Source organism: Spermophilus citellus, assembly GCF_964194105.1.
Source record: "Spermophilus citellus genome assembly, chromosome: 5".
In the NCBI taxonomy this organism is placed as follows: domain Eukaryota; kingdom Metazoa; phylum Chordata; class Mammalia; order Rodentia; family Sciuridae; genus Spermophilus; species Spermophilus citellus.
Genome location: NC_138186.1, coordinates 45288448 through 45311464, shown reverse-complemented (window position 1 = coordinate 45311464; position 23017 = coordinate 45288448). Strand labels below are relative to the sequence as shown.

At 42.1% G+C, this 23017-nt stretch overlaps 2 protein-coding genes and 1 pseudogene across 7 annotated transcripts in view; 2 read left to right on the top strand and 1 right to left on the bottom strand.

Moving 5' to 3' along the window:
• LOC308650243 (MHC class I polypeptide-related sequence B-like) overlaps positions 1-23017 on the bottom strand; it is a 601646-nt gene that overhangs the window by 117754 nt on the left and 460875 nt on the right. The gene's annotated exons all lie outside the window — the stretch shown is intronic.
• Positions 1-23017, top strand: part of LOC308650241 (MHC class I polypeptide-related sequence B-like) — a 167606-nt gene that overhangs the window by 34396 nt on the left and 110193 nt on the right. For 2 of the 4 annotated variants that reach the window (XR_014022298.1, XR_014022299.1), the window contains one exon: positions 545-625. The gene's annotated coding sequence lies outside the window, so the exon portion shown is untranslated. Of the gene's footprint in view, positions 1-544; positions 799-23017 lie in introns of those variants that run through there. The other 2 variants (XM_081296244.1, XM_081296241.1) reach the window with 2 other exon arrangements.
• Positions 1-23017, top strand: part of LOC308649362 (spermatogenesis-associated protein 1-like) — a 51778-nt pseudogene that overhangs the window by 1149 nt on the left and 27612 nt on the right. The gene's annotated exons all lie outside the window — the stretch shown is intronic.

The following is a 23017-nucleotide window of genomic DNA, read 5'->3' as shown; positions in this document are numbered from 1 at the left end:
TCTGTACACGATGTGAATCACACCATTCATGCAGTCATACATGCACCTAGGGTAATTATGTACATCTCATTCTCCATCATCTTTCCTAGTCCAATGCTCCCTCTGTCCCCTCACTCCCCTGTGCCCAATCCAAAGTTCCTCCATTTTTCCCCTGCCTACTAGCCCCATTATGAATCAGCATCCACATACCAGAGAAAACATTTGGCCTTTGCTTTTTTTGGATTGGCTTATTTCACTTAGCATGATATTTTCCAACTTCATCCATTTACCTCCAAAGGCCTAATTTTATTCTTTTTAAATGCTGAGTAATAGTCCTGTGTGCATAAACTAGAGTTTATCCATTCCTCTATTGAAGGGCATCTAGGTTGGTTCGACAATAAATAGATAAGATAGGGTTAAAATTTTATTGTAGGAAAAATACTTCAAATTAACCATTCAAATGATTTTGTTGGAGGTACTGTGTCCTGGGGATTCAACTCAGGGGCAATTTACCACTAGGCTACATCTGTAGTAATTTTGAATTTGTTTTTGTTTTTGTTTTCAGACAGAGTCTCCTTAAGATGTTGAGGTGGGCTTTGAATTTGCAATCCTCCTGACTTAATGTCCCAAGTGACTGGAATTACAGGTGGGCACCATTGCGCTCATCATTAAAATCATATTTAAATATATAATACCATACTATTAAACTATATGTACATGGTGTGCAAGAGGTTTTTAGTACTTCTCTATCTTGAAAAATGGAAATTCCATGTCCTTTGAACAAAACTGCCCCACCCCCTTGACCCCTGGCAACCAGCATTCTGTTTACAGGTTCTCAGAATGTGACTGCTTTAGACAATTTATAAGTGGAATCTTAGAGTATTTGTGACCTCCTCTGCTTTCATGAGGCCAAAAGTTCAGAATACAAACTGCAGTCTCTAAATGTGAAAACTTAAGTGTAATGAGCATAATTGAATTCTAAGGGGGACAGATGGTGACACTCAGTAGCCAAAGGCCTTGAGGTAGGTGTGGTTTCTGAAATGGACACCTGCCACAGCAACAGTCAGTGTAGTGTGGCTGGTGCACTGATGGCATCTGCTCGCTCCTCCTGATATTCCTAAGAGTGAAACAGACAGAAAGCCTACTCACTTCTTACTTCACATATATAAACTAAACATTTCTGGGACAAAGGAACACACACACATTTGCCTTGAATCATAAGAACACAGACACAATCCCTCCATCATTTGCCAGACTTGAGCCAGTTTACAGACCCAGAAACCCTGGAATATAGAAAGTTCAGCTTCCTTAAGGAGGGATCCCAGTGCACTACTGAAAATTTCTACAGTTCATCTTAGTCCTCGCCTTCATCAAAGGACTTTATGTGCTATAGTACTTTTTAGTACTATAAAATAACTAAAAAGTATTTAGTACTTTTTAGTAGTGAAAATGTACATTGGGAGAAAAGAAATAATCAACTATTTTATTACTATTGGACACTGACTCTAAATTGACACTAAGTCCCAGAAATACCAAATATCACTATAGCTCACCAGTCCAAACAGGAGTTTATGGAGGTCAGGAAATCAAGGGAATTTTTAGCTCAGTTTCCTTTCAAAGTAGACAGAACGTTTAACAAACCCATTCTGTGGTTATTCCCACAGTTCCTAAATGCATAATTCAATAAATCTTTTCAGAAACAGGCAGGGTCTCCGGGTTGACATATTGATTTTGGAGTGGGGGCTTTGGGGTGGGAAGGCCAAGAAGAAGCTGCTAGAAATGCCTCTACCTGGATGTACTGCAGAGATTAGTCCCACCATCAAGGACCTAAAAGATACAGGAGTTAGTTGTGATTGCTACCCCAACCCCATTCAACTCACGTTTGACCTGTGCTAGAGAGAGAGGGATTGAGAATCCCAGTGGATTGTTGTAAATTTAACCAGGGACGCCTCCAACTGCAACTTCTGTGTCAGATGAGTTTTTATTGCATGAGCAAAATAACACATCCCCTGATACCTGATATACAGCCATTAACCTAGAAAACACCTTTTGTATGGGGCAGGAGTACTAGATATCCAAGCCACGGGCTGTTTACCAGTGAGCTACATACCCAGTCCTCTTTATTTTTTATTTTGAACAGGGTGTCACTAAGTTGTTGAGGGTGGCCTCAAACCTCCTGAGTCTCTGGGATGACCTGTGTATGCCACCATCCCTGACTGGTGAATGGTTTTGTCTCCATTATTATCTATAATGCAACCAGAACCAGTTTGTCTTTACCTCTCAAGGACAGGAATACACATTCACTGTCCTTTCTCCCTCTCTTTTCTTTATGTTGAAAAAAATTTGTATTTAGAATGATCCAGCTGGATGGAGTTTAGATGATCCCCATTTTGTTGGCAACATCTAAAGCAACACGATTAGGAGCAGTTGAGCATGGGCCTTCTCTCCACCTGGCTGGATCAGGATATTGGCCTTGGCCACATCTGTGGCATCAGACCAGAGTCTGATCTGGTGCTTGTTGGCCTTGACATCCACAAGGAACACAAGTTGTGCTGTGGTCTTCTCTTTTTCTCACAGCAGACTCAGTGATCAGGGGAAGTTCATGGCATTGTGATGAAGTTGTTTCCCTGGAAGAATTTTTTTAACCAGTGCTGGGGATTGGTCCAAGGGCCTTGCACTTACTAGCAAGTGCTCTACCTCTGAGCTCCATCCCTATCCCTGGTAATGCCCTTCTCAGGATATCTGATCTGCCTTTAGAGCAACAATGTGGGGTCCACTGAAGTGTGGGTTGTGAATGCATCTTTCTTTCTTGGTGACAAGGATTAAACCCAGGCCTCCCATAGGCTAAGCCTGCACTGAGCCACACCCCCAACCTTGGTATTTGTTTTGTTTTGTGGCTCTGGATGCCTTTCAGCACTGCTTTCTTGGTCTTCAGAACCTTGGCTTTGGATTTGGAAAGAACAGGGGATTTCTTTTTGCTTTCTGAGACACTTTGGTGAAGAGGGTACATTGCAGAGCATATCAACTCCTCAGACCCATGCCATAATTTAGATCATAAGAATTTTTTTCTATCTTGAAATCAAAGTTTGCTCTGTTGCCCAGGCTTACCTGAACCTGTGATCTTAGTGCCTTAACTTCCTGAATTAGTGGGATTACAGGCACACACTACATCACCTGTCCCATAAGGGTACTGATTGCTCTCCCTTTTAGAAGCAGTCAGGATTTTCCATTATATTGATGACATTATGCTGACTGGACCCAGTAAGTGAGAAGTAGTATGACTTTTGTATCTTACAAGGGACAAATGTATTTGAAAAAAATTTAGGGTCTTCTACCTCATGAAAATAGAGGTGCAAAATTATGTGTAATGGCAAAATATTTCTTCTAAAGTGAGGGCAAAGTCATTGCATCTGGCCCCTCCTATAAACACCAAGAAGCACAGTGCCTAGTGGGCTGTGGTGAGCCGTTTCTTCAGACCGGTCGCCATTACAAGATGGCGCCGGCCTCGTTGTGGTCTGTGACAAACAACTCCTTCTTTGGGAGAGTTGGCACTTGGTTCTTTGACACCCTATGAGAAAGCTCCACGTGGCAGCTTCACATTGGGTGTTCGGATACTTTATTAAGGCTGGGAGGGGCTTCCGGGGGAGGAAGAACTCTGCAGAGCCTGAATAAACAGCTGTAAGAAGATTCCCGGTGTTGCGTCTTCCTTGCGGGCAAGGGGGTCGCGACAAGTGGTGCCGAGACCCGGGAAAATCAAAACTTGCAAGTCGTCAGAGGTGGTGCACTGAACAGTCCCGGTAAGTGGGACCCCACAGTCCCGGTGAGTGGGACCCGATAGTCCCGGTGGGCGGGACCTGATAGTCCCGGTTAGTGGGACCCGCGACCAAAGCGGAATCAGCTCCTCTACTAAGAAAGAGAGAGCCTCATATTTTATTGCAGCTGCACTGTGTACTTTCACTTTTGTTTTCTGTGTTTCTTTTGTTGCTGTGTCCTGTTTTATTTGGCTACTGTCTGAAAAGATCAGCACTCCAGGCGCTAGACACTCCCTTACTAGTTTTTCACACAAATATGTAACAAGGCCTCTGGCCTTGAGCTGGGCTTCACAGTGCTGAGTACATTTCTAAGATAAGGGAGTTACTAACTGGGCTCCATGGTAACAGCTGGCAGGAGGAGGAACTGGAAAGGGAGATAAAGGAACTGGAGGGTCGAATGAAGAAGTCAAGATTTAAAGCATCTACGGCCCCGATCCCTGTTGCGCTCCCTCCTTATAACCCCGATTGGAACGAGGACAACCCCAGAAGGCAGGGGGGGTGTTCAGTGGCAGCCTAAGATATCCCAAACTTTTCCAGTAATTGAAAACCTGGATGCCGATGGACAGCCGGCCAGAGTGTATGTTTCTTTAGCCTTTAAGGACATTAAACAACTAAAGGAGGCAATTACTAATTACAGACCCCATGCCCCCTTTACATTGACTCTCTTCGAGTTTTTCTCTGCCAATCAGCTGACACCTAGTGACTGGCAACAACTTTGCAGGGCTGTATTGTCCGGAGGGATTTTTTTTGTTGTTGTTGTTGTTGTTGTTGTGGACAAGTGAAAATCAAGAGAGGTGTCGTGAGCTAGCCTGAGTCAATCAGGACGCCGGCTTCCCACAGTGTAACCTTGAAATTTTAACAGGCTCAGGACAATATGCTATCATAAATCAGCAAATTAATTATGGTCCTGGGGTCTATGCTCAGATAGCTACAGCAGCGAGCGTAATTCCAAGTTTGATGCTCAGGGACGCCCACTGCAGCCGGGAAATGGGAACAGGGGCCCACCCCGGGCCCCGGAAGCCAGAGTGTACGGGGCGGTCCAGAGACAGAACAAGCTGCTACCGCAGTAAGATCTTGGCCAGGCGGGGAAAAATGCAGACAAAATCAAACAAAATGCAATCGGCTAGGAAACCTTGGGGAACTTTTGCCTCCAAAATGAGCAGCGGACTCCATGTTGCTTGCATCACCATGGTAACCATGGGGTGCCTAGCCAGAAGAGCGGCTTCCTGGTCCCACCTCCCACACTTTTGGGGGCTGCCGATTGGTTCTTCCACAGTCACTCAGACAGGACTTCTAGTCCCGCCTTCCAGCCACTGACCTGTTTTGCTGTGTTTCAGATTTCTACCGGAGCTACTCAGAGCCTATATTTTTGAAACATGCCTGCCTATCAATGCTAACAAAAGATATCTTTTTCAGACAAAATTTAATTCCACAGCTTTCTATGTTACAGTCCTAAATTTAAGCTAGTTCCAAGTTAAATAACCTGACTTTTCTCTGTAGTTGTGTTACTAAATAATGTTCTATTGATGAGAGATATCAAATATGCTTCTTTATATTTTACTTTTAATTTTGGAAGTTATGAGGATGCATTTGCTTGCCACAGGAACAAGCCGGCAAGGTTCCTGTGATGACCAAAAAATCCTTATTCTAATTGCTAACTATAAAAATAAAAATGTATACTCAAGGATCTTATTTCAGTACATCAAGTGACGTCACATAGAAGAGTGCACTCCTAGTTAAAAATAAATTAACATGGATCCAAATATTTTAAGACCACGTGGTTACATAAAGTTAATACAATTATAAGTTAAGTTCTTATTCTTAATATATATTTTTTAGATATTTAAATAACCTATATTTGTTAATCTATAAATTAATTAGCACATGCCTAATTGATTAATTAATATATATTTGCCTAATTGTTTTTCTTCAACAGAAAACCCATAATTTATGTTTTATATTTACATTTATCAGATACTCTGCCTTTTCAGTTACAGATATTTGAGATAAATGTGTTTACTGTAAATTTGCTTTTAAGTGAAAATGCAATCACGTAGTTTCTCCTTCTCAAAGTTACTGTTTAAACTCATAAGATGATAAATTATTATAATTATTTCTACAAAATATCTAAGGGTTTTAACTATATTTTCATTGATATTTCTTATCAAAGTATAATAATTTGTTTATGGATCCTAAGGTTTTCAGAAATTGTTCCAAAGTGTATTTTTTTTAAAGAACAAGATGTTCCAACAAAGACAAAGCACACATGGATCCTAAGAAGAAGAAAGAAATCATCTTTGGGTAAAATAAGGTCTTTATATTCATTTCCCTAAGTAAAAAAGATTTTTATATTGTTATCTAACCAGATGATATAAAAGGTTAGAACGAAAAAAAAAAAAAAAAAAAAAAAAAAAAAAAACAAACAACAAAAAACCGAGGGGAGATTTTCATATACTAAACTGACTATAATTAACTTAAAGATATTTCAGTTTATTTTCCTAATTTAACCATACTAATGTGAGCTAAAATTTTGTCCATATTTTGACATGACAAACACCTATTGGAATGTGAGTTTATTTCTTTACAGAAAGATCCTTGTTGCCTAACAATTCTTACTGTTTAAGATAGGGATTAATTTTGGTAAATAAATTCACATTGTTGATTAAACATTAAGTATATTAAACTACTAACTTAAACCCCTGTATGACCTTTTGAGAGGAGGCCCCTCACCCACCTCCCTGCGAAAACCTACTCCAAAAGCCTTGACGGCACTCAGGTTAATAGAAACAGCCTTACAAGAGATGCAGGTTACCCAGATAGATTATTCTATACCCCTATCATTTATAATCCTGCCATCAAAATTAACTCCTACTGGAGTGTTTTGACAGACTAGTCCCATCTATTGGGTCCATTTACCTGCTTCTAACTCTCGGGTGATAACTCCCTTTTATGAACTGGTGATAAATCTGCTCTGGAAAGCCAAATATTTGGGTGATGCACTATTTAAAAAGACTCTTGACATTCTCATTCAACCTTATACCCAAGATATGATTTTAAAATTACAACAAAAACATGATCTTTGGTGTCTTTTTCTTTGTACTTTCAAAGGTAAAATTGATAATCACTTTCCCCGACATAAACTTCTAGAAGGCCTTAAGAGATGTCCTATCATTTTTCCTAAAATTATTAAAAGAGAGCCTATTTCGGGAGCTCAAACTGTTTATACAGACGGAGCAAAAAGGGGGGTTTGCTGTTGTTTTTGATGGATCTCAAGTAATTTGACACCCTGTTCCTAAACTGTCTGCCCAAAGATCAGAAGTTGAGGCTCTAATTATGGCCCTTAAACTATACAATTCCATCCCACTTAATGTGTATACTGATAGTCTCTATGTTGCTAAGTTAGCCTCAGTTATTAAAACAGCCCCTTATATTGGCAGGCAATCCACTATCATGGAACAATTACAAACGGTTCAGCTCCTTGTTTGGGCTAGACGAGATCCCTTATTCATTGGACATATCCAAGGACACTCAGAGCTCCCTGGGCCTCTGGCGGAGGATAATGCTAAAGCAGATGCTGCCACTCATAATATGGGCCTAGTATACACTATAACCAAGTATGATGAGGCCTCACAACTCCATGCTAAATTCCATCTAAATTCACAATCTTTACGCTTCCGCACAGGATGCTCGCGTGATCAAGCTTTACAAATTGTCTCCCTGTGCCCAGTATGTGCTCCATTTCTTCATTTTCCCAGTTTGGGTGTTAATCCTAGAGGCTTACAACCAAATGATATCTGACAAACTGATGTTACCCACTTCCCTAGTTTTGGTAAGCTGTCTTTTGTACATGTTTCTATTGATACATACTTTGGCTATATCTTTGTTACATTACACACTGGAGAAAAGGCCAAAGATGTTATTGGACATCTCTTAAAAGCTTTCTCTTGCATGGGCAGTCCACGTTGTCTCAAAACAGACAATGGACCCACATATATAAGCCAAACAATTCAACGGTTCTGCACCCAATGGGAGATTGAACACAAAACAGGTATTCCTTATAACCCCCAGGGACAAGCTATTGTGGAACGAGCCCATCAACATTTAAAAATTTATCTACAAAAAATAAAGGAGGGGAAAATATATAGATGCTGCCAGGGACCTAAGGCCTATTATTGTGCCTCCTGGGGATGTGAAACCTCTAGTAATGGGTATTGACTTAAGAATTCACCTAGGAATGACTATGCCCATTTCTGGCAAACAAATATTACTATTCAGTTTACTTCCAATGGAAGACAACAACCAGATTGGACTTAAGGATATCTCTGGGGGCTGAGTATTTACACCCCCGGACAGTACAATCCTGGCCTGCTTTTTTGGCTCAAATTGACCACAGAACAGCCTACTGGAAGTCTAATAGGACCTAATCAGGTGCTCGGAGACCAAAAGGCCCCATCTGGACCCAAGCAGCCCATAGCCCCAACAGTAAAACCTTCCCCCAGCGGTCAAACAAAAACTATGGGCTATCAAACCTTTGATTATGCCCCTGAGCCCATATACCCTGGAACTGGAGATCGCCTTCTTAATTTGGTCCAAGGAGCCTTCTTCGCTCTCAATGCCACTAATCCTAACAGGACCCAAGATTGCTGGCTATGCTTGACCTCCAGGCCGCCCTATTATGAGGGGGTAACGATACTGTCTAATTTATCCTCTAATACCACTGCAGATCCTAAATGTTATTCTCTGCCCAGCTATAAGTTGACTATCACGGAGGTCATGGGGCAAGGGGTTTGCTTGGGAAAGGTGCCGCTTTCACGCCAACATTTCTGCAACATCACCCGACCAATAAATCAATCTCAATCTGATTATTTGTGGGGTCCCAAAGGGTCCTATTTTGCTTGCAATACTGGGTTAACTCCCTGTGTTTCCATGGCAGTCTTAAATACAACTACTGATTTCTGTGTGTTGGTACAACTATGGCCGAGGATATCTTATCATGGGTCAGACTACGTCCTGGGACGCCTTGAGGGACATACTCGGCTCCCCAGAGAACCCATAACTATGACTATTGCCCTCCTATTGGGCATAGGTGGAATAACAGCTGGAATAGGAACCGGGACAGCCGCCTATGTCCAGGGAGGTCAATTACTAAATTTACAAATGGCTATGAATGAGGATTTAACAGCCATGGCCAAGTCTATTACTGCTTTGGAAAAGTCCCTCACTTCCCTCTCAGAAGTTGTGTTACAAAATAGGAGGGGACTAGATTTATTGTTCGTAAGGGAAGGAGAACTATGTATAGCTTTATAGGAACAGTGTTATGCTTATGCAGATCACACTGGGGTAATCCTAAAACTATAGAAAAGGTCACGGAAAGATTGGCTAAAAGACAAAAGGAGTTTGAAGCACAACAAGGATGGTTTGAACAATGGTTTAAAAATACCCCATGGCTGACTCCTTTGATGTCCACTGTAATGGGACCGCTTTTCGGTCTCCTCCTTATAGTTGCTGTAGGCCCCTGCCTTGTCAAGAGAATGACACAATTTATTAAAGACCAAATTAACATTCTGACTTCTAAGCCAATACAGGTTCATTATCAACGCCTACAAACCAAAGATGATCTTACTGAAGTTTGTCTCCGACCAATTCGAAGATGATTTTTCTACAATGATTCCTGCTTCATGCCTTTCTCCTTTTGCCCCCTTTTCTTCCTTATTTTTATTATTCCTCTCCTCTGACTCTATGCCCTGTTGAACCGGAACCAATTAAAGACCTAATAATGACTGGCTGAATAGATACCACTAAACGCCTTGGCAACAACGAGCTGATCTTGTAGTACCCAGAGACGGGCAACTTTCACGCTTGCACTGCAACCTAAGACAGGGGAATGGGGCCTCCCCAGAGACGGGTAAGCACTGTAAGGGCAGTGAACGACCTAAGACAGGGGCTACTTGATTCCCTTTGACGTGCCACAAACAAAAGAGGGGGAACTGCTGGCACGGACTCCCCCCGGCCCCCAGGGCTTGGATCCAGCCCTGGTTTCTTGTTGTGCACGTCAAAGAGGCCAGCTCACAAGGCCTTGAGGCAGCTCACCAGGCCTTGAAGGACTTGTGGTGTCTGTTTTCATATTATTCAGCCTATAACGGTCATGTGGGAACGTCTTGACCTGCTTGGGTCCGATAAGGTTCCTGGTTGAAGGCTTGGTATGAGTTAACAAGAACTTTCTGTCTCCCCCCGCCCTTGCTCCCGCCTACTGGTAACTTTCCATTCTATCTGCAAGAAATATATAAGTATGTGCTGAGCCATACTATGCAGCCACTTCTGCACAGTGGGATAGGACCTCTACTCTCGCCTGTGTTGTTTTTAGAAAACAAAAGGGGGAACTGTGGTGAGCCGTTTCTTCAGACCGGTCGCCATTACAAGATGGCGCCGGCCTCGTTGTGGTCTGTGACAAACAACTCCTTCTTTGGGAGAGTTGGCACTTGGTTCTTTGACACCCTATGAGAAAGCTCCACGTGGCAGCTTCACATTGGGTGTTCGGATACTTTATTAAGGCTGGGAGGGGCTTCCGGGGGAGGAAGAACTCTGCAGAGCCTGAATAAACAGCTGTAAGAAGATTCCCGGTGTTGCGTCTTCCTTGCGGGCAAGGGGGTCGCGACAGTGGGCCTCTGGAATTTAGAGGCAGAACATTCCTCATTTGGCAATGCTACTCTGGGCCTTTTACTGAGTGACTTGAAAAGCTCCTGGTTTTGAGTTGGGCCCATAACAATAGAAAACCGTACCAGATGCAGGCTGCTGTGCTTGCGGCATTAGGGATGTTATTTAGACCTGTCCCACTAGTTGAATTGATGCACAGGCCCTTTAAGATTTTGAATCAAAGCCCTCCTGTCTCCACAGGTAACTTTTTTCCATTTGAGAAATTGATGTTGGCTTTCCATTGAATCTTAGCAGCCTCCACCACTGAGACTGAACAGTTAACCTTGGGCAACAAGTTCCATATGATCTAAGCTATCCATCATGAGCTATGTTTTTCTGACTCATCAAGATATAAAGCTGTGTGTACATAGGAGCACTCAGTGTTAAAAGCTAGTGGTGTATATGAGATCAGGCCTAAGCAGGCTCTGAAGGCAGAAGTCAAATACATGAATAAATGTCCCAAATATCCATGCCTCTTCAGTCTATACCTTTGGTCTCTTGTCCTTATGACCAGGTGACAGAGAAAGAGAAATCCTTGGCCTGATTGACAAATGGTTCTGCATGGTGTGCAAGCAGCATGCATAATGTAAGATGCCACACTGTATCCTGTTCCTGGGACATCCCTGAATGACCCTGATGGATGGACCCCACTCAGTAGGCAGAAGTTAAAGCAGTAGACCTGGCTATTAACTTTTCTTCAAGTGGAAAAAGTCCAAATGTGCAATTATATATCAATTCATGTGACCAATGGATTGGAAGGATGTCAAGGACTTGGAACATTATAGTAATTTAGTGACAAGTAACTTTGGAAAAGGGGGGAATCCAGTAGAGGAAGAAGTTAACAGTGAAATGCATAGGGTCAATCATTTTGTTGATTTCAGACAACCTCTTTCCCCATGCACTCCTCCTATTGCCCAATGAGCTGTTGATAGACATAATCATGGTGCCATGGCTGGTTTGGTATGAGCACACCAACAAGAATATTCATTCCCCTGTCAAAGTCAACTTGGCTGTGGTCAATCTTCCAGTAGCAGTGACAACTCTACCCAATATTTCGCCATTTCCCTTGGTGATCAGCAGCTATCAGAAGTTAAGTCAATTACAGTGGACTGCTGTAATTGACCATCACTGAGGGAAAAAAGTTCTCTTCTTGTTGGAATGGACAATTACTTTCTATGGTATCTTCTCTATAGGCAATGCTATTGCCAAAGTTTTGTCTGTGAGTCACAGAATACATTCTGCATCATTGTGATGTTCCACACAGCTTTGCATCCAAAAGTTACTTTACAACCAAAGAAGTGAAGCAATGGTTCGGTGCTCATGAATGTCACAGGACTTACCATGTTCCCCACCATCCTTAAGCAGGTTTCTTGGTAGAATGGTGGAAGGGCTTTTGAAGAGATAGTTGAAATGCTAACAAAGTGACACTACTATTGCAGGGCAAGGACAAGGTTCTCCGGAAGATTGACTATGCTTGAAATAATTGACCAATGATTACATTGTCCTGGTTTCTCCCAGGTCAGGAATCAAATGGTAATGGAAGTAGCAGCATACCCTCTTCCCTCTAGTGCCTCAAGGGCAAAATTTATTCTTCCTGTGCCAATAACTTGGTGTTTTGCTGGCTTGAGTTCTAATAGCAAGAGACAGGAATATTGCCACCTCAGGCCACTTTGAAGTGAAAGGTAGGCAAAACCAATAGCCAATCAACAGAGCTACTGTGCTGGCTGAGATGATGGATCCTGACTACTGAGGGGAAATTGGACCACTATTCCCCAATGGAATAAGGGCAACATGTCTGGGGAGCAGTAATCCCCATGGCCCTCCTCAAAAGGAAAATTGGGAGTTCATAACCCACTTGAATCAAACGTATGAAATATGATATGTCAAGAGCTTTGTAATATTTTGAACAACTAATAATAAAAAAATAAAATAAATGAAAAAAAAGAAAATAGCTTTCAGCATTAGGCATTTATAGTTGTATAAATATACATATACAGCTTTTTACCTTTTTTCATATACAGTATTGATTTTCATTTTCCTGAATGCATTCTTTAATGTTTCTTTTAAATTTTTATTTAAATGTTATTTTAAAAATATAATTAAACAGAGTAGGATTCCTTATTAAATCTTCACACATATGCACAACATAATTTGGTCAAGTTCATTCATTAGTAACTCCCCATTCTCTCACCTCCACCTGCCCACTGGTCCCTTTCCTGTACTACTCTCCATTCTAATTTCATTACTTTCCTATCCCTTTCCCTCCATATGAAAGAAAATACTCAACTTTTCTGAGTATGGCATTTTCACTTAACATAACCTTCTCAAGTTCCATTCATTTGCCTGCAAATGGCATAATTTCATTCTTCTTTGTGGCTAAATAAAACTCCATTGTGTATATATACCACATTTTCTTTGTCCATTCATCTCTGACAGGCATCTAGATTGGTTGCATTATTTGTCTATTGTGAATTGGGCTGTAAAAACAGTGATATGCATGTGTCAGTACAGTATGTTGTCTTCAATTCTTTTTGATAAATAGGAGTGGCATAACTGGGCCACATGGTGGTTCCATTCCTGGAGTTTTGAGGAGCTGCCATACTACTTTCCATAGTGGTTGCACTAATTTATGGTCACACTGACACTGTATAAATGCCTTTTTTCCCCCCAACAACCTCATCAGTATTTATTATTATTTATATTCTTGATGACTACCATTCTTATTGATTTAAGATGAAATTTCAGTACAGTTTTGATTTTCATTGCCCTAAATGGAAAGTCCCTGTAGCAAAAGATATTGAACAGTTTTCATATATTTGCTAGCCATTTGAATTTCTTCTTTGATAAGTATCTATTTACCGTTTGGGTTTTATTGCTTTGTTGTGTTTTGTTTTGTTTTTTACCTTAATTAAACCTGGGGGCACTTAACAACAGAGCCCCATATGCAGCCCTTATGAAAATATTTTATTTAAAGGCAAGATCTCACTATGTTGCTTAGGGCTTTGATAAGTTTATGAGGCAGGCTTTGAACTCGTGATCCTCCTGCCTAGTGGCTTATGAGAATGAGGCAGGAGGATCACGAGTTAAATGAGCACCACCATTCCTGGCTCATTTATCTATTATTGATGAGATTATTTGCTTTTTGGTGTTAGAGTTTTAAAATTTCTTTGTATATTCTAAATATTTATCTTGTTGGAAGAGTATCTGGCAAAGAATTTCCTCTCATTCTGTAGGCTCTCTCTTCGTGGTCTGAATAATTTCCTTCTCTGTGCAAAACCTCCTTACTTTGATTCCATACCTTTTTTTTTTAGAATTTTTTTTAAAGAGAGAGTGAGAGAGGAGAGAGAGAGAGAGAAAATTTTTAATATTTATTTTTTTTTAGTTCTCGGTGGACACAACATCTTTGTTGGTATGTGGTGCTGAGGATCGAACCCGGGCCGCACGCATGCCAGGCGAGCGAGCTACCGCTTGAGCCACATCCCCAGCCCGATTCCATACCTTTTTGTTAATTCTTGGTATTATTTCCTGAGCTTTTGGAGTCAATAGAGGATGTCATATTCTATACTTATATGAAAGAGTTTGACACTCTGTTTTCTTCTAGCTATTGCAAATATTTTGGTGTGATTTCCGGGTCTTATTTCCATTTCAATTTGTCTTTTGGACAGGATGAGACATAGGAATCTAGTTTCATTCCTTTACCTTGGTTATCCAGTTTTCCCTGCACCATTTGTTTAAAAGGCTGTCCTTTCTCTCATGTTTGTTTTTGGTGCTGTTGTCAAGGATCAGATGATTGCATCTGTCTGGATTTGTCTCTCTGCCTTCTATTCTGTTGCATTGATCTATTCATCTGTTCTTATTTCAGTAGCATGCAGTTTTTGTTACTATACTGCTAGAGTATAATTTCAAGACTGATATTGGGAAGCTTCCTGCATTTTTTTTTCTCTTAGAATAGTTTTGGGACTTTTTTTCCTGTGATTTATGTCATTGAATTTTAACACGGACTGCATTGAATCAGTAGATTTGGCAATATGGCCATTTTAACTATATTAATTATGTGTATCCATGAATATTGGAGGGCTTTTCATCTTCTACTGTATTTTCAATTTTTTTTCCCTCAGTGTTCTATAATTTTCAATGTAGGAGTTTCTTCTTTGAATCTTTTTAATGTAGATACTCATAGCTATAAACTTTACTCCAATAGGTGCCTTCTTAGTGTCACAGAGATTGTGACATATTTATTTCTTTTCTCAGTTGATTTAATTATTTTAAAATCTCCTCTGCTGACATTCGCTATCCCTTGTTAATATATCCAAAGTGCATTGCTCAATCTTGGTGTGGTTATATTTTTCTACACTTTTTCTTGCTGTGGATTTTTATTCATTACATTATGATCTGATAAGATGAAAAGAATTATGTCGTTTCCATTATTTGCTAAGACTTGTCTATGGTGAAAAGTTGTGTTGAAATCACCTAGTGTTATTGTACTAGGTTCTAGGTGAGTCTTTAAGTCAAGTAGAAACTGTTTTATGTAATTAAGTGCACTGATATTTAGGATAGAAATATTTACTCTAACTTCTCTTTGTTTTTGGATTGTTCTCTTTTCCAGTATAGATTTTACCTCCTGAGTAATTTACCTTCTGAGTAATTGATTAGATGTCTACTTTGTCAGATATGATAGTAGCTAGTCCTGTTTTTTTTAGGGTACTGTCTACCTGTAATATAATTTTCCATTCTTTCACTTCAGCCTGTAAGTACTTTTGCCTGTGTGATGAGTCTTTTGCAAACACCATACAATGGAGTCTTGTTCTTTTTATTTTTTAAAACTTTGTAACAGTGTCCATCATTTAATTGAAGATGTGATGATTCATTGTTCCTATAAAGAGAAGAGAGACATGCATGAATTCTTGCCATTTTGATTGATTTCTAATGTTTAATTTGACTTGATTTCTCATTTGCTTAGTAACACTTGTAATGAAGATTGTCTAGTTATGGAGTCTTGTTTGTTTCCCCACTCTCCCCTGGGTTGAACCCAAGGCTTGATGCATGCTAGGGAAGTCCTTTACACCAGGAGCCCCTGGGGTTCTCTTAATTTCTTATGCATAGTTGTTCTTTAAGTATTTTCTGTAACACTGACTTACTAGTTGTGAATTCTTTTTCTATCAACTCATCTTTGAAGGTTTTTATGTCTCTTTGATTTTAAAAGATAATTTTGCTGAGATAGCAGGCTTGGTTGACATTTATTTTCCTTTAGATGAAATCCAAACACCCCTAGGGCCAGGAAGATGCTGATCTCTGCTGGGTCTCTGGATCTCGGAAGCCTCAAGAGAATTCAATTTCTAAGGCAGATAGCCAAACACCCTTGGATGAGAAGGCACAGCACACTTACACCCTTGAATATAACTTTTCAAAGCTCAGTCCCTGAATGTAGTTCCACCACTTATTCATTTTACTTCCCCCTTAGCTTGTCAACTGAGCCACCAGACTCAGAGAAAGCAAGTTGCACTCACAACCTTGTCTCGACCTGAATCACCTTAGCTAGAGTCGTCTTCTTTCTTTCTTCCTTTCTTTCCTTCCTTCCTTCCTTCCTTACTTCCCTCCTTTTCTCCATCCCTCCATTCTTTCTTCCTTCCTTTCTTTGAAATGAACCCAGGTGTCCTCTTCCAATAAACTACAACCAAAGGCCATTTTATTTTTATTTGTCTTATTAAGTTCTTCAGAAAGGACTCAAAGTTGTGATCTTCTTGCCTCAGCCTCCCAGATCACAAAGTGCTTGTGCCAAAATTTTCTCTTATGTTTCTCTCTCTCTTTGTATTCTCCTCCCCTCTGTGGTGGGCTGAGCTCACAGCTGTCACTACCTTGGCTCCAATGAACTCTTTCTTGTGCTCTATTAAAAATAGATGCATTTCTGGGTCTCTTAGTGTTCAATATTGATCTTTAGTGAATTCCCTCAGGCACCACCTCAGTGAGAAGCAGTACTCCTGCTGCTTCAATTCTGAGCTGTGGAGTAAGTGCAGCCTTCCTCTACTCTGCCACTCTATTTCCTCATTCTATATAAAACTTACATATAAGACATAAAAACTTGGATCCCAGTGTTTGCTCCAAGAAGTGAGAAATGGGTCTGGGGCATAGTTTCAGAGCAGCAGAGAGATACTCATTCTTTTGAGCTGTGATTCCCTTCTGCATTTTCCGCCTGGCTGTACCAGTGGGAGAGAGAACAATATGACCTTTCAACATCATGTCTCATCATTAACAATATATGTCCCTTTTTTTCTCAAGAGAAAAACTCATTTAAATGTGGATTTAAGACCCCTCCCACTCTGGACACTGATCACTGACCTCAGTGGTTCCTATCTGGCTGAGCACCAGGATGGCTGGTGGGCTTGTACAATACACTTGGTCCTGTCCACACACCAAATATCCCACACTAGTAGGCTCAAGACAGAGAACTCATTGAAAAAGTCTTGAAGAGAAGCTGGTGCACAGTCTGGAATCCTGGTCATTTTTTGAGCTCTTGAAAGTATGAACTATACACTGGCAGCATTAGTACCACCTTGACATGGACCCAGAATCTACTGGTTAACTCCACACTCTGCATCTCAGGTTGATGTCCAGATCAACAGGAAACCTAGAACTCTCCAATCCTTGTGCCTTCTGCAAGTGGTAGCAGAACCCTGCACTCTTCTGTGGATGTGTGGTCTGATCAGATGGCAAACCCGGGGAGCTCACTGAGCTCCAGCGCTCAGTGCCTGTCCCCTTCTTTCTGTGGCCACCACTCCCTTGATGCCCTCACCTGTGCTCAAGGCTTTAATCCATTTCCCTCCACTCTATCCCACTGCCAATGTGATGACCTCATCTGCATTTCCAGGATACATCTCAGTTCAGTGTTTACGCTGAGTGCCTGCCATGTTTCTTCTCTCATATGCCCTTTCCAGAGTCCTCTGCTGTCCACTGAGGGCAACTCCATCCTTCTCCTTATGCAGTCTGATATAAGGGGTGCACCACCAACTCTTCCTAATACCCCAGCTTCAGTCCATCAGGAAGTGCTGGGGAGGCCATACTCAGAAAGGATTCAGGATCCAGGCACCCCCACTATTTCCACTACTGACTCATAAGTGGAAGGGACTGCCATCTCCATCCAGAAACAGAACACTTGTTCCCTGAAGTTCCTACAGCCTGTTTTGCTCCTCACTTTTCCATTCTCTTCTCAGCACAGAAGCCATAGTGCCTTTTACAACACAGTTGTTCTCATATGGGAAGTTCTACTGTGATCCTCCTGTACTTAACTGTCTTCTCTCTGGCTCACCCAGAGAAAAGGTTCAAAGTCTTCCAGGAACTTCCAGACCTGCAGGATCTGATCATATCATTGGCCTCTATTGGTGACTCTGTTCAGGGCACACCACAGTTCTCACTTTCCCCTGAACACAAGGACAAACTCCTGACACAGTGCATTTGCACTGCTATTTCCATCTGCTTAAAATTTGATCTGACACCAGCAAGATAATTCATCATCCTTCAAATCTTACCTCAAAGGTCATCTTTTCATCGAGGCTGACAGTAAGAACCTTGGAAAATACCTGTCTTCTCTGCCCATGCCCCACACCTTCTGAATATACTCGTTGTTACTCTGATGCCTCCTATATGAACACTGTGCTTATTTAATCTACTTACAGTGTACTCCTATGCTCTAGCCACTAGAACACATGATCCACTAGGCTGGCAAGTTTTTAGCTTTTCCTCTGATTCTCCAAAATATATATATAAAATAAAATCACATATTTTGAGACAGGGTCTCACTAGCTTGCCCAGGCTGGCGTCCAACTTTCAATCTTCCTGTTTCAGACTCTTGAGCCACTGGGATTACAGATGTGTGCCACCAGCGGTCCTTCCTTCATTTTTATTGCTGAAATTTTACATTTTATGGATATAAACAGTTTGCCACTTGCCTGGTGATGTTCATGTGTTTGATTCTACTCTGCCATAAGCATCAGTGCACACACAGGCAAGATCACTCCTGGTTTTTGATAATTAGAAGGTATTTTTCATCCTATCAAGTTATTTTCTTCAAATAATGTGCTTGTACCAATTGGAACTCTTAGCAGGAAAGTGTGAGAGATCATGTTGTTGAAGTTCTGAAACCAAACCTAGAAGATGGAGAGTATACATCTGGAGCCACAGTCTTGGCTGCAGACCTGCCCAGGACTTTTATGTCCCTCAGCAACTTCCTCTCCTTCCTTTATTCCACATGCCCTGGCCTCACACTGCCAGCACATAGGTCCAGTCCCTGAGGTCCAGTTCCTGTTTCCTTCTAGTAAACCACTGAGGTGCTGCATTGGACTCAAGCCTTCCAAAATAAAAAGGAAAACATGAAAGAAGGGAGGTAAAGAGAAATGGAGAGAGGGAAAAGAGAAAGAAATAGAAAAGACAAAAATAAGGAAGAGAAGAGGACAAGCAGCATTGGAAAGAGCAAGAGTAACAGCCATTATCACTATGCAAGAAAGTAAGGAGATGGAGAAGACACCTGTAGAACAGCAGATATGTAGAGAGTTGGCTAAACAAGAAGCATCCATGAAATCCCTGAAATAACACATAGATCATCAATGTGGGTGAGGCCCAGGAGGTGAAAAAATGTGCATAAACAAAGGATTTCATAAGCTGGAATAAGTAATAAGTAGATCATTATAATAACAATTACACACAAATGGAAATGATTTGTTAGTCGTGTTCTCCAAGACAGAGCTGCAAGGTGGGTTTGAGCTCACCAGCATTTTACTAGGGGAAACACCTGTCTGAGAATGTGAGAAAGGAGCCAGAAATTCCTGGGAAAGCCTTCAGATTGAGGCATAATCAGACCCTGGGAGATGGACAGAGGGAGAAGAGCTTGTAGGATGGGTCCTAGACCACAGACAACCTAAGGAAAGTACAACCAGTACATGAAAGTGTCCTGTCTATGATGGCCAGCAGAGGAGTCGCATGCCTCCCAGGAACAGGCCTGCATCAGTGACCTTGGTTTGACCAGTTTTTTTTTTTTTTGTAAGAAGTACCTGTAATAATCAAATTTAAAAGCTGAAAGGTTTATTTTGGTTTGTAAAAGGTTTATTTAGCTTGGGAAGTTTGATTGTTGGCTCTGGTGTTTTTGGCCTGTGCCACCACAGTTGAGTGTGGGTGGTGGCCACCCATGAGCTATTAAGCATCCTTTCTCAGCCTTGAGCCAAGGGGGTGTTGGTCTGGCATTGCTCTCTGTTTGGGCTACGTGATGCAGGCGGCCTCCACCTTCGCTCAGCAAAGAAGTCTGCTTTCCTCTGGCTCTGGACCTGGGCCTTACCTACTGGGCTTGACCAGCCTCCCCCCTGCCTTATTTGATGAAGAACATTCTACCAAAACTCCTTTGTTAATTCTGCTACATACAAACAGATTGTAGGTCCCAGCTCTCCCTCTTTCCAGTATGGAAGTATGATCTTAAGGTCAAAGAGCTGTCCTGCCCTTGATCCCCCAATTATTTCCATGTTCTGTGATTTTTTGCCACCTTCTTCTTAGCTTAAATTTGCAGCCAGCCTGTTTAAATCCAGTTTGTCTCATCTGCGTGAGTCACAGATGAGAGTTCATCATGACAAGTGTGCATGACTCAGGAAGCCCATCACCTCATGGTGGCAAAGAGGATGGGGTATGTTTCCTTGATTGCCTCTAGTGACATGTCTCTAGGAGCCAGAAGACCTCCTTCTAGGCCCACCTCCTCAGGTTTCCACCACCTTCCCATTGTGCCAAGCTGGATAATATGCCTTGAACACATGGCCTCCTGTGGGACATTCCAGGTCCAAGCTCTACCACCAGTCATTGGCCTCAACAGCCCTGGTAAGAGGTCCTCTGCCCCAGTGCCACTCTGGGTTTCAACACAGGAGCAGGGCTCTTGCTGGACATCCTGAGGATGTGACCCAAATCTTCCTGAGGTGTCTGGGATCTTGGAAATCAAACCCTGAGAGGCAAGGCAGGTACAGGGATTAGCTTCCAGTTAAAATGGGACAAGGAGAACCAGAGGGCACCCATGTGGATCACTGGCATTCACATATACCGCTCCTACCCTCACTGTGTGACATCAGCCCTCCCTCTTTGTGAAGATCAGGCTCTATCACCACTGTCAAGAAAGGAGTTGAGGGTGTCCTCTGACCTCCTATCGGTCCCAGAAGTGTTTTAGTCAGCTTTTTCATTGATGTGACTAAAAGACCTGACAAGAACAATTGGAGGAGAAAACATTTATTTTGGAGTCCATGGTTTCTGAGGTCTCACTCCATAGAAGACTGACTCCATTTCTTGAGTCAGGGAGAACATCATGGCAGAAGGGTGTGGTGGAGGAAAGTGGCTTGGGGAATGGTAATCAGGAAGCAGAGAGGGAGAGAGATTCCACTCACAAAATACAAGATATATACCCCAAAGGTGAACCCTCAATGAGCCACCTCCTCCAGCCACACATTACCTGGATTAAATCACTGCCCAGTTAATCCCTATCAAGGATTAATCCACATATTGGAATAAGGTTCTCATAACCCAATCACTTTACCTTTAAGCCTTCTTGCATTGTCTCACTCATGAGCTTTCAGGGGACATCTCACATGCAAACCATAACACTGTTCAAACCTCCCCTGTGGCAACAGCAGTGTGTAGTTCAATGGCCCACTTGTATCACTTGGTAGGAATGCTCCCCTTCAGGAAATAAGTACCTCCTATACTGCAGAGACCAGAGTGGCAGAGATGGGAAGTCCAAGATCCCCAGTGGGTAAATCTACATGATGGTGAATGGAGCCACTTAGTTTCTGGATCCACATGTTCTTTCCTTTGAGAACACAGCACCATAAGGAGGTCTCTGATTCAATAAATACACTATGTCCTCAAAAAAGGTAGCTTGCCCTTCAGAGGGCTTCCTCAAAGCTTAGGCTCAGGTGTGCCTTACAAGACCATCCAGCATTGTGTGTGGCTGGCAGCCCCTGCATAATGCAGACTGTGCATGACCTGTGGGTCCCATGGTCATGGCTCATGCCACACCTGTATCACTGTGATTGCTGTCATGGTCAGATAACAAAGTAAGAGCAGTTTGGGTCCTTTGAATGTGGCATGATGAAAGCCCTTCAGAGTGGCTGAGAGTCTGAGTCATGGAAGATAAAACTGACACATGAAATCCCCATCTATTTCTAGGACAATGAACCTCTACACTTCCAGGATGCAACTGGCTCAGTGAATCAATTTGTTATTTAGTGCCTAAAGCAATACTGGTATCTCCAGGATCAGTACTGGTCCCTAATTCTCAGAGTTTGGATGTTAAGATGTGGCAGCATCTGAAACAGCCTTAATAATAAGAATTGCTGCTGGGCTCAAATGTAGGGTGCATCTCTGACTTTGTGGTTACTCCAGTCAAATGCCTGTCATTTGAGTCCTGGGTGGCCAGTAATGACACAAATATGTTATTCAGCTTTCTGTTACTCTTGTAAAATACCTGAGACAACCAGCCTAAAAAAAGGAAAGGTTTATTTGGGCTCACTATTTCAAAACTTTCAGTCCCTGGTCAGAAGGCTCTGTTGCTTTGGGGCCTGTTGTGAGACAGAACATGAATGTGGGGAGCCCCTAGCAGAGGAAGCTGTTCCCCTCTTAGCAGGTAGAAAGCAAAAAGAAAGACAGGAAGGGGCCATATCCCAACATCCCCTTCAATGACACACACCCAGGGTCTTCATTCCTTCCAGTAAGATCCATGTCCTAGAGGTCCCACCATCTCTTAGTAGTGTCAGGGGCTGGGGAAGAAGTCTTTAACTCATGTGCCTTTGGGACACTCAAGACCCAAATTGTAACAGTTGGTTCCTGTCCATTGGTCTACTTTGCTGTTCAGAGACACTTCAGGGTGATGGTTTTCTGCATGTGATTCAGGCTCAAGCTCAGATGTATTGTTTCCATGTGATGATGGACTGCCCCAGACCTGTCCAGGTTGTGACCTAGTGAGCTCCACAGAACCCAGTCCATGTTGGCAATCATCACTCCAGTATACTTTAGTGTCCCATGGTCAAACTTCACCAGGCCTAGTAACTCACAAAAGCTCATTACTGAGAGGGGCACATTTCTGGGTGTGGAAGGCACGTCTTCCTTCAGACCCCAGGGCCCTTGATAGTGTTTCTCACCCTGTGCTTGTTTCAGCTCCATCCCACACCTCTCACACACTGACACTCCTATAGCAGTGGAGTCTGAGGGGTGGTGGCTGACTCCATCATGGCCTGGAACTGTAATAGTGTCCATTCCTGTCCAGATTCCACATGAAGCTGGCCTATTATGTCCCCAAATATGTGGCATAAACACTGCCTCAGTGCTGAAGGTGATGTTGTCAGAATCCAAAGAGGCCCAGGCTGCCTGCTTCCTTCCCTGCAGTGAGAGGTTCCAGGTGCAGCAGCTGGTCCTGTACCGTGGAGGAGACATCTCTTCTTGTCTTTAACAGCTGAACCCCTAAATCACAATGAAGGGGCCACTCCTGAATCTCTGAACATTTTATCTTCCACTTTCTG